The sequence below is a fragment of the Microtus ochrogaster genome, linkage group LG4 (assembly GCF_000317375.1).
Source record: "Microtus ochrogaster isolate Prairie Vole_2 linkage group LG4, MicOch1.0, whole genome shotgun sequence".
Taxonomy (NCBI): Eukaryota; Metazoa; Chordata; class Mammalia; order Rodentia; family Cricetidae; genus Microtus; species Microtus ochrogaster.
In genome coordinates, this window is record NC_022030.1 from 44025778 (window position 1) to 44038089 (window position 12312).

The window sequence follows — 12312 nt, forward strand, 5'->3', positions numbered from 1 at the left end:
TCTCTCTCTCTCTCTCTCTCTCTCGATGTGACATCAAACACACTGTTTAATTTACTATGTTTTAAGTTTAATGGTGAATCGTTCCCTGCTAAAATTCTAGAAGCCAATATCTGGAACCATTCTCTGACATGGCAAATGCTCTATTTGTTGTCAAACTAATCTGTAACTTGTCTGTTTTGAGTCTAGCTTTAACTTCTTGGTTTCTCCCACAATCAAAATGAAGTATGTAAGGGATTTTCTCCTTAATTTCCTTAAGTCCTAATATGGCAATTGAAATCCTAAATATCTTTTTTTAGGAGTCTCAATACCATGAATGGCTCAAATGTTTTCACTACTGAATAGTAAATTACATAATATACTGTTACCTCTTATATGTATAATGTCTTATTTACTTTTTAATTGCTGTTAGGAGACACCATGACTAAGGCAACTTAGTATTTAATTTGGGGCTCACAGCTCCAGAGACTAGTAGAGTTCATGACCCATCACTATCATGGAGAAGAATATGGTTACAGGCAGACAGGCATGGTGTTGGAGCAGTAGCTGAGAGTGTCTTAGTCACTGTTGTAGTGCTGTGGAGAGACACCATGACCACAGCAACTCTTATCAAAGAAAGGATTTAGTTGGGGCTTGATTCTGTAACATGAGGACCTGCTTGTTGGGGTTTCTGTCCTGCCCAATTCCCACAGCTGATAAGCCCCCAAAGAAAATGACACAGAGAGTCTATATTAATGATAAACTGATTGGCCTATTAGCTCAGGCTTCTTGTTAGCTCTTGTAGCTTATATTAACCCATTATTCTTATCTATGTTAGCCACGTGGCCAGTACCTTTTTCAGCAGGGTAGGTCACATCTTGCTTCTTCCATGGTCTGGGCAGGACTGTGGAGGGAGCTTCCTTCTTCCCAAAATACTCCTGTTTTCCTTTCCCCACCTTTACTTCTTGTCCGGTTGTCCGGCCTATACTTCCTGCCTGACTCCTGACCAATCATCATTTATTTAAAATATAATTGACAGAATACAACTGTCCTGCACCATGGTTCCAGTTTCAGAGGGTTGGTTATCACGGGGAGCATGGTGACCTGCAGGCAGACAACATAGAAGCTGAAAGTTCTACATCTGGATCTGTAGGCAGCAGGAAGAAAGATACTGAGTCTGCTTGGGCTTTTAAACCTCAAAGCCTACCCCCATTGACACACTTCCTCCAACAAGGTCACACACTCTTCCACCACAGAGAACATACACAGGTTGAGACAACAGCCATGAGGCAGCGGCAGGGGTGGGGGTGGGGCACTAACTGGGTAAAATCTCAGAGCCCACCCAGTGACACACCACCTCTCTAACAGGGACACAACCACGTCTTTACTATTCAACCACTCTTTCATACCCTCGTAGGGTACCTGATCAAGTCCTGTTCTCTCTTCAAAATAGATGACCATTGCTGTAGTACAAATAATAGAAACCCAGAAAGAGATATTTGGGTTCAACCTGAAAATCAGAAAAGCACAGCAGTCAAGCCACTAGAGAAATCCTTAATCTGAGAGAGCACGAGTTCCTGTCTTCTCCCGCCTTACATTCCTCTCTAGTACTAGGATTAAAGGTGGGAGCCACCACCTTTCTGCATTATCTTGTGCAGCCCAGGGTGGTCTTGAACTCACAGAAGTGCCTCTGCCTCTCTCTCCCAAATCCTGGGATTAAAGGTGTGTGTCACTACTGCCTGGTATCTAGTGGCTTAATTTTACCTTCTAGTCTTCAGGCAAGCTTTATTTATAAAACATAAATAAAATATCACTACATTTCCCCTTCTGTCTAAAATAAAAAAGCTATAACTAATATAAGAAAAACTATGTATAAGTACATTAACTATATACAATATATACAGGCAATAAATACGTCAACGATGTCTAGTACATTTGCATTTGACAAATCAGAGAAAATACTCCACATCTCTACCAAAAGCCTGTTGCTCCAGACCACTGTTACACGTGACAAAGAAACTGAACTTATATTCTGTCCTCAACACAAGAGCCATGATGGTTATATTAACACAAAAGCATTGGCTAGCGAGATAACTCCTAAAGATAAATCACTTCAGAAGCCTGACTGCCTGGGTTTGATCCCCAGAAAGAGCGTAAATGGGGGCAGAGCAAACCAACTCTCCAAAGTTGTGTTCTGAGGTTTAGTCCATTATTGTCATGGTGGGAGGCATGGTAGCGTGCAGGTAGACATGGTGCTGGAGAAGGAGCGAGAAGCAGGAAGAGAGAGAAACACTGGGCCTGCCTTAGGCTTCTGAAACCTCACAGCCCACCCCCAAGTGATATACTTCCTCCAACAAGCCACAACTACTTCAAAGGCCACACCTTCTAATAGTGCCACTACCTGGTGACCAACCACTCAAATCTGTGCATCTGTGGTAGCCATTCTTACTCAAATCCCCACACATTCATCCTGAGGCAGGCAGATTTTTGAGAACACTGGGGCCCTTTCTGAATGCTGGTCAGCAGAACCCAGAGAATGAGGGTACCAGATGATCAACGGTCGACGGATTCACCCTGAGCCAATGGCTCTTGGGTTTGTTGTCTCACCTTGATGTGAGATATAACAGACAGAAGAGCCAACAAAGTTAATTAGGTTTATTAAGGAAAAGCAAGGAAGACTTCTAAGCGTGGAAGGGATCCCACGAGAGAAATACTGCTGAGTGGTGTGGTGTAGTGGCCTTTTCTGAGATGTGCAGAAGGGTCAAAGATGGAGGTCCTTTTTATTAAGACTGGCTAATGCTATGAGCTTATCACTGGCTAAACCAATGGGGGCACACACACACACACACACACACACACACACACACACACACACACACACACGTTGTGCATATCACTTGTCTTAACCAAGGAGATGATTATGAGCTGTCCACCCAAGGACATTATCTTGTTTTGTGGTCATTTCTGTTCATATTTTTGACCTTGGCTGGGCCTTTTATCTGTTTAATCAAATCTTCTCTCTTTCTTCTCAGAGTCAGAATTGCAGAAGTGATCAGTAAGATTCTGGTCGCTTTGCAGTATTATTTCAAGTACCAGAGGGTAATGTTCTATTGCTGTTCTCCACTGTTTCTACAACTGAAAACATTGTCTAAAGTAAATTCAAATGGCCCATTATCCTTCTTGAAAATTTTTAAAAGGCCGGCGGTCGGCAATTAAAAACAGTAATAGTAACAAAGATTTACTGAATGCTTCCTTTGTCGCAGCCACTGCTCCAGACACTCTTTAATGTATTATCTAATTTATTTGTTATAACAAGTCAGTGAAAGAAAATATTGATATCGGGAATAATTTACAGAGACGTCACAGAGGAAATACGTCTGGATCCGTGGAGTTGGCGAGCGGCAGTTTGTCCACAGTCTGTGCACTTGACTTCTGGGCTCTAAGTCCTGCTTGTTAAATACAGCAGGGATGGGGGAAGGGAAGCTTGCTTTGAAAAGCAAGCAAAGTAATCTAATCCTTGACTTGCAGGAACCATAGCAACTGAAACACTGTCTTCTCAAGTGAGCCCTCTTGCAATTTCTCTGCTTGACATTAGAGTTGGGTGAAAGACCTCCAAGAGACCCTTTCCCTCTTCCAAGCAAAGAAGCAGGAAGCTTGAAACTCCCTTCCCAAGTCCTTCTGCCATCTTGGCTGCAAGAGGCCCTGCTCTTTTGTTGAATTCTCAGAGGTACTGGTGATCATGAGGCCCCTACCTAAAATCTTTCCACTGGTCCCATGCCAATAAGTAATTTACTTTGGCTTAGGTACCTGAATTTTATTTTCATCAAAGCTCCTGCCACAGTTACTTTTTATTGTTTGTCTAATGTCTAGTAACTCTAACCTCTGTCTGGGCAGACATCATATGTTATTCACACCTTATTCACCATGCCTAGTATGGTATTAACAAGTAGGAAGAGTCAGCAAATTCTTTTGAAAGATTTGAAGGGGTATTTCTGTAGAATATTTGCAATAATACCCACATGTTACACATTTTCTGTGGCTAGACTAGTTCACCCTTTTTGAAATAGTGAAGATGTTTTTCTTTAGGCTGCCTTCTAGCTATTGGATTTTCCTGTTGTGGCCTCATTGCCGATGTCTTTGGGCTTCAATTTCCTCTGCTATGTAATGAAAACACTTAAAGGATTTGTTCAAGATCAGACTGTGAGTTTGAGAATTAAGATTTGAGTGTAGAACTTGCAGCTATAAATTATCTTTTTTTATCCAAGAATTAAGAGTGATATAAATTATCTTTTAAAAAAGATTTTAAAATAATTTTTGTGACCAGTCATTGGTGGCCCACACCTTTAATGCCAGCACTTGGGAGGCAGAGGCAGGTGGATCTCTTGAGCTCAAGGTCAGCCTGGTCTACAGAACTAGTTCCAGGACAGCCAGGGCTACACAGAGAAACCCTGTCTTTAAAAAACCAAACAACAATAACATAATAATAATTTATGTATATGGATATTTTTCCTGCATGTATGTGTATGCCCTGTATGTGTGCCTGGTACTTGGGGAGGCCAAAAGAAAGCACAGGCTTCCTTAGAACTGGGATTACCTGATGGTTGTGAACCACCATGTGGATGCTGGGAACTGAATCATGCAAGGGCAGTAGGTGCCCTCGACCATTGAACCCTCCCTCTAGCTTTCTAAATCATCTTTTTAAAATGTATTGCCTCGCTCTTTCCATTTTTTGTCATCCTTGTCTACTGCTACACAGCTAGCACCCACATTACTAAGTGACACCTTTTTCATAATATTTACTTGCACATCTTTTAAAAATACGTTTCATCTCTTCTTATTTCTTCTTCCACTTTTACCCATGTTTTTCTCATTTTTCCTGTCAGCTTCTTTCCCAAGCACTAGTGGGGTTTACAAAAACACTTCTGAAGCCAGTAATAACCTCATGAATGGCTTGAGCACTTTATTGAGATTTAGTTATTTCTATTATGGCATTTATGTTCTTGGTATATTTATATCAGAAATAGAGGTAAGGAGTCTCAGTGACTGGAATCAGGACATAAACTAGTGGGTTGCTGGTCAAAGTGATTGAGCCTATGCTTTTGCTCTGTTTGTTTTTTTTTTTTTCTGACCCTCCACAGTAAAGGAATAAGAGACCTTGTGTGTGGCAGAGCAGTGGTCTCCCCAAAGACACTGTTATACAAACACAAGGTTTCAAAGGCCTCAGAGTGTCCATGAAGATAGCAAAGAAAGGAGTTGCAGAGCTCTAAGGGGGGTTTGAGTATCTTTAATCACTTATGCAGTCTTCAAGGCAGTGGGAGACAAAGATCCTTGTGGACCTACAAGCAGCTGCAGCAGCAGCAGCGGCAGCATGATACAAATGCAGATCCCAAAGAACAGGGTCCCAGTGCTCCAAGGGGTAGCTGACTGTAAAGGGTGTGTGCTCTCTGTTGGGCCTTATCTCTCGACTTGCTCCACCCTCTCAAAGCCAGCCACCCTCTTCCCACCCCAGTCTCTCTCTGGCAACCTGCCGAACCGTGTCCAGGGAACAAGGTCACTGTGACTGCCTCGGATTGTTCCTTACAGATGACCATTTGTCCTAATGATCAAAACTCCTAAATATTTGTGTCATCTGGTAGAGAGGATTTTTGTAGATATAATTAAGTAATTTGAGATGGGGAGATTCTCCTGGGATGTGTGGCTTGGTGATTACACCAGTCCTTATAAAGAAAAACAGAAAAGGTGGGCATTAGTCAAATCAGAATTTGCTTTCCTACTGGGATCAAAGATGGAGCAGCTTCCAAGGGCTAGAAAAGCCAAAAGAAGCAGTGTCTGCGAGGATTTCCAGAAGGTAAGCAGACTTGCCACTCACTGCCTTGATTTTTCCATAATGAGATGGATCTTGAACTCCAAACCTCTAGAACTATAAATAATAAATTTGTTTTAAGTCATTAAGTTTGTGTTATTAGTTATAGTGTCCATTAGAAAATAAACTAGGTGGTGGTGGTGCACGCCATTAATCTCGGCACTGGGGAAGCAGAAGCAGGCGGATCTCTGTGAGTTCAAGGCCAGCCTGGTCTACAAGAGCTAGTTGCAGGAGAGGCTCCAAAGCTACAGAGAAACCCTGTCTCAAAAAAGATAAGAGAAGACAAGAAAAGAATGAAGGCCCCCATCCCCACTTACATAGGGGCAGGAAAGAAAATAATAGCAGTTGAGATAATTAATCACCTATGGAAGATAGAAGGTGGATGGAGGAAAACACTGACCTGACCAAGTAGAAAGCTGTTGAAGGAACTGGAGGCCATACTTTCAAATTATTCCCAGATTCAGAAAAAGAGTACACAAGGAGTGTGTATACCGAACATTTAACTAAATATTTGAGAGTTTTGAATCCAGCTCCTCCTGTCCTGAGAAAGGCAGAACGGTCTTCCAATATTGGCTTCTGCTCACTTTCCAGTTACCGCCAGTGGTCTCCAAGTCCTGGTCATTCATGTACACAGGCTGTCACTTGGTCGTTTTAGCACCTTGTTCTTTGTTATTTAATTAGTTTTAAGTCTTTTGAGTTTTATTTTATTTATTTATTTATTTTTTGTGGTTTTTCGAGACAGGGTTTCTCTGTGGTTTTGGAGCCTGTCCTGGAACTAGCTCTTGTAGACCAGGCTGGTCTCGAACTCACAGAGATCCACCTGCCTCTGCCTCCCGAGTGCTGGGATTAAAGGCGTGCGCCACCACCGCCTGGCTATGAGTTTTATTTTACTTGAATATTTGTGCAACAGAAAGGGCTCTGAATGGTGTGCAAAGGAGGAGAGAGCAAAGGTGCTGCACTCTCCTCTGCAGCTCTGCCCCAAAGCAGGGCTTGCTGCACTCTCCTCTGCAGCTCTGCCCCAAAGCAGGGCTTGCTGCACTCTCCTCTGCAGCTCTGCCCCGAAGCACGGCTTTCACACAGCTGCCTTTCAGGAAGGCGCTGGCAAGACAAGGCCAGGGTGAGGCAGGAGACTGCCATTTCCAATCAGCTTTCCTTTTCATTAAATGAATTTCTATTTCACAAGCCGCATAATGCAGTTATTCATAACAAGCTTCTCTCCCTCCACCCTTTGCTAAGGCATCTGGAAAGGAACCAAAGAAAGAGGTACTGTTTCTAAGAAGTCATAAGCAGTGTTGGTAATTCTGAGATGTTGAATTGTATATTAACAACTTTTCTGGTTTATAATCCTTTCCAAATTCTGCTTATGTCCACACCATTCTCATTCTGATGCTGGGAGTCAAATCACCTGAGTCTAGCAGCAATCTCACAGAGCGAGAGAGGAGTTCTTGCCTTTCTGAGTGGCTCTCTGGGCATTTGTTGCTTTTTCTAGGACTTTATCCATGCCACCCGAAGTTTACTGCAATAAAGCAGAGAGCCAAGTCCACACTGATTACCACCTGGACCAGAGAACTGGGACTTTACGTTGATTGAAGTAAACTACCATTCGTCATAGGATGCATTTCGGAAACACTAGAGAATATTTAAGAATACTTGAGACTTCTTTCCGTATATACATAAAACAGACCAAATGGTCAGCAATTCTGTCTAAACACAGAAGTTCATGTCCATCTTGACGAAACTGTTCTGTATTAGGTTTTGTTGTCATGGGAGATGTCTTGGTGACACTGGAAAACAGATCATAGCAGATTCAAGCCCTAACAGGAATCCTGATGACTCAAACTCAGGTATGGGATAAAATAGAAGGAAGACACAGCCAGTCTCTGCATTTGAAAAGGTAACAGAATGCTTAGCCTGTAATGTACTGTTCCCATGTGTCCACCAACTCATCATATTGAGGTATCCAGACACTGAAGGAGACTTTCTCAAGTTTTCTTTTTCCAGTATATTTCCACCAGTAGCATCTACAGATGGAATAAAGGAGAGAATAGGTGTATTTAAAATTCACCTTTGTGAAAGTTTAAAAAATGTTTCTTATTTGTGTGTAAATGATGGTAGGAAGAGAGAAGTACAATGTTGTTACTTTTTGCAACTGTATTTACCTTGATAGTAAGACTAAAGCATGACACCTCTATTTGGGATCTGCCCCCAATCTCGATCTTTGTGAAGATATAATTGACAAATAAAAAATGTGTATATTTACAAAGCATAGAGTTATGTTTTGATGTGTGTGGATTGATTCGATAAGCTGTTAGCATTTTCATCACCAAACATTCTTTTTAAAAATGATTGTAGTGAGAACAGTTAAGATTCACTCTGCTATGAATGATACATTGTTATTAATCCTAATTACTGTGCTGTGGGAAACATTCTCTAGAACTGAACAAAACATTCTCTAGAACTGAATGAAACATTCTCTAGAACTAAACAAAACATTCTCTAGAACTGAAAAGAAGTGCTTTTAAAAATATTTTACTTATTTTTATTTCCTGTGAATTCATGTTTTGCCTGCATTAATATCTCTGTGAAGGTGTCAGATACCCTGACACAGGAGTTATATTCTGGGCTGAGCAGCCGGGAACCAGCAAGCAGACTCCCTCCTAACATAGGTAGAATACCTTAAGCAGGAAATAGAAAAATATAATAAAGTATAACAAAAATAATTTTAAATTTATATCAATATGCAAACATATCTTAAACAAGAGTAGAAGCATATATACAGTATAACAAAATAACCTTAAATTTGTGTCAATATAAAAAATCATACAATGTAAAATATTTAAAACTTGTAGTTGCATTTTTTAGTTTCAAAGTAGATTTAAAGACCTATCCTTTTTTTTTTTTTTTTTTTTTTTTTTTTTTTTTTTTTGGTTTTTCGAGACAGGGTTTCTCTGTGGTTTTGGAGCCTGTCCTGGAACTAGCTCTTGTAGACCAGGCTGGTCTCGAACTCACAGAGATCCACCTGCCTCTGCCTCCCGAGTGTTGGGATTAAAGGCGTGCGCCACCACCGCTCGGCAAAGACCTATCCTTTTATTCTATCATTTCTATATCCCTTTGTCTTTCCAAAAAGATCCCTAAATTTAATTTCCTTTGCTTAGCATTTTTCCTAACTACACCCAATAACAAGTTGTAACCAAACCCTCGAAACAATAAAAAGCATATATAATCCACCAAATGACCAAAAACCATCCACCTCACCTCTTGGGAATACAGGCCTGGTGTTATCTAGACTGCTTCTTGTTGTCTTGGGGCACTAGCATCTTTGGGGGACCCTGAGGAAGTTAAGATAAAGGTCAAGTCCTGGCTAGAATACTCTGTGAAGCTGGGCCATCTCAGCTAGCAGCTTTAAAGTTGTTCTGGATGCAGAATTTTGAGGAAACTGTCACAGAGACATTCTGAGGCCAGATCACCTGGGCTGTTTATTTTCATCAGTGTCTGGTTCTTTTGTTCTAAAAACACATAAATGTTTAAAGGTAACATATAAACAATCTGTATTAAAGCGAGCATGGAATGTGCAATGTGTTCAAGCCATTTTAAAGTTTTTTGTTTGTTTGTTTGTTTCAAGACAGGGCTTCTTTGTAGCTTTGGAGTCTATCCTGGAACTTGCTCTGTAGACCAGGCTGAACTCACAGAGATCTGCCTATCTCTGCCTCCCCGAGTGCTGGGATTAAAAGCGTGTGCCACCAATGCCCAGCTACTATTTATCTTTTAATGACTGTTTATATCCTTTTCCTGTTTCTCTTAAACCTATGCACATTATTAAACATTGTACAACCTGTTTAGTTGAACCTTCTTTACTGAATATCTGTAACTTTTTGTGTCTTCATGAGCAAAATCTTAAAGCGCCATGCAGCTTAGCTCATGGCATGCTGGTGTCTCAAGCCCGCAGCCAGTGGCTGGGAGACGTGTTTGGCTCCTTTTTTTTTTTTTTAAATGTGTTTGGAACCTTTTAAAAAAATCTTTCTCAGGTCTTATGTTATATGTCATTTGTAGGCAGATTTTTCATCAGGACCGTTGGCTCCCCCAATAATGACATGGAAACTTCTATGAATTATGAAACTACAGCTGATAGCTTAGGCTTGTTTCCTAACCAGATCTTTTAACTTAAATTAGCCCATTTCTATGAATTTGCTTTCTGCCTCACAGCTTTATTCAGCATCTCCATAGTGCCCATCCTGGCTGCTCTGCATCCTTGGTGTCTCTGCTTTCTTCTTCCCAGCGTCCTCGGCGTCTCTGCCTTCTTCCCAGCATCCTTGGCGTCTCTGCCTTCTTCTTCCCAGCGTCCTCTCTGCACTGAAAATCCTGCCTAGCTATTGACCATTCAGCTTTTTATTAAACCAATCTGAATGACATATTTTTACAGTGTACAAGTAAAAACCATAACAAGTAAGACCCTTACCCAACAGTCTTGAGTATGAACATCCCCTTTCTATGTAGATTTTTCTTAGCAAGGCATCTACTTAATGGATGTTCGATATTTTATTATTTGGTACGTTCTTTAAAGAAGGGCTGTCCAAAATGACAGTGATTTGCTGTCTGTGCTGGTAAATGTATAAACTACAGTGTTTCACTTTCCAGGAAATGTCTTCTTAACAACCAGACATAGAGGAGAGCACGCATGTCTGCGCCTCCTCAGGGCAAGGGGGCCTCTGTCTGTGAATCAGATAAAAATAATTCTGATGAGATGGCTCAGCTGGTGAAAGCACCTGTCATCAAGCCTGAACCTAAGTTCAAATCTGAGGGTCCAAGGGGTGGAAGGAGACAATGGACTTCACAGACTTGTCCTCCGACTGCCAAGTGTTCACTGCGGCACACGGCTCCACCCCTAGACAGATAGGTAGGCAGTAGATATACAAATAGGTGTACAGATAGCTAGATACATGGTAGACAGATATAGATAGATGATAGATAAATGTTTCAAGAAGTCTGTTCCATCACAAACCACTGGTTGGAGCAGGTATATCCTCAGTTCTGAGCTGTTTTGAAGATAAGAGAGCCTTGGGCATATATGGTCTCAAATATAAAGAAAAGTGATAAGCAGTCTTCTTAACAGATCTGTGATCTTTCAGTGTTGACTATTCATGGACCAAACCTGCAAATATGTAACTGTTGATGCTATGGAAACACTGCTGTCCCTGATCTAGTCTCTGGCATTGGGCTGAGCATTTTGCCTTTTTTCAATCAAGGTTTTCAGCTAGACCAGTAGAATGCTTTTGTAACTGTGTGTCAGAGTTTCTTGTGCTTTTCACAGGAAGCTGGAACTGAATCATCTTCAGGACTTTTATATAACGTGGTCTACCATCTTTAGTTCAAGATTAAACAAATACCATATGCTCTCGTGGCCTACATCATATGAGATGTGGAAAGCTATAAAACTGAAGCTCCATAAGTAGGTCGCTATAGCCAGGGATTCTTGCCCGAAAGATCCATAATACAAGGTGAAGCCAAAAGATTTTAAAGCACACTGCTCTCTTTCCCCCAGGGCTTTCCTAGAGTTGTCGTTTTCATGTCGGAGCTGTATCAGAGGCAAGGCACCTGCCATGTGATATGCACTCTGTTATCCATTCATGCAATTATCTAATCTATAATCTATAAGTACCTCAAAACCAGGAACAACATTTTATTCATCCTTTTAGCCTCAATGCCCTCTTTGGCCCTTATATGGCCCTTTCTCTGTTTATTGGTCTGAGCAGAGGGGAGGAAAAACACAGGACACGGAAGAGGCTGACGTGGAGAAGAAAGGGACTCCACATGCGGGGAGACAGATGGAATCGGCAGGCAAGGTCCTCACTAAGGATTTTTTTTAGTGATTCTTAGAGGCAAGGAATCACAAGGAAGTCTCAGTCTGGTGTGCTGCATCTACCTAATTGTGTTTTGTAGATCCCCAACGCCTCAAGCTGGAGGTTTGCGACAATCTTGTCTGAACAAACACATCTTTCTCTGACTCTGGGTCACATTTTAGTAATTCTCACAGTATTTCATACTTTTTCATCATTATTCTATCTGTTATGATGAACTACAGCCAATGGTCCTTGAGGCCAGCATCACAGCTGCTTTGGGCCCACGAGCCCTACTCATATTGGTCGGCTCAATCAGTAAACATCATGTTCGGACTGTTGCAAAGATCAGCTGTGCTCCGTGTCCTCCTCTGCTCCAGCCTCCCTAGCCCCTGAGACACAACACTGAAATTACCCCGGTTGGTGGCTCTTCACTGCCCTGTACATGTTCTAGGGAAAGGAAGAGTCACACACCTCTCACTTTAGATCAAAACTTAGAAATTGTGAAGTCAAGAGAGGAGAGTATGTAGAGAAGCCAGAAGAGGCTGAAAGTCAGGCCTCCTGAGTCAAACAGCTAATAGTGGATAGCTGAAAGTCAGGCCTCCTGAGTCAAACAGCTAATAGTGGATAGCTGAAAGT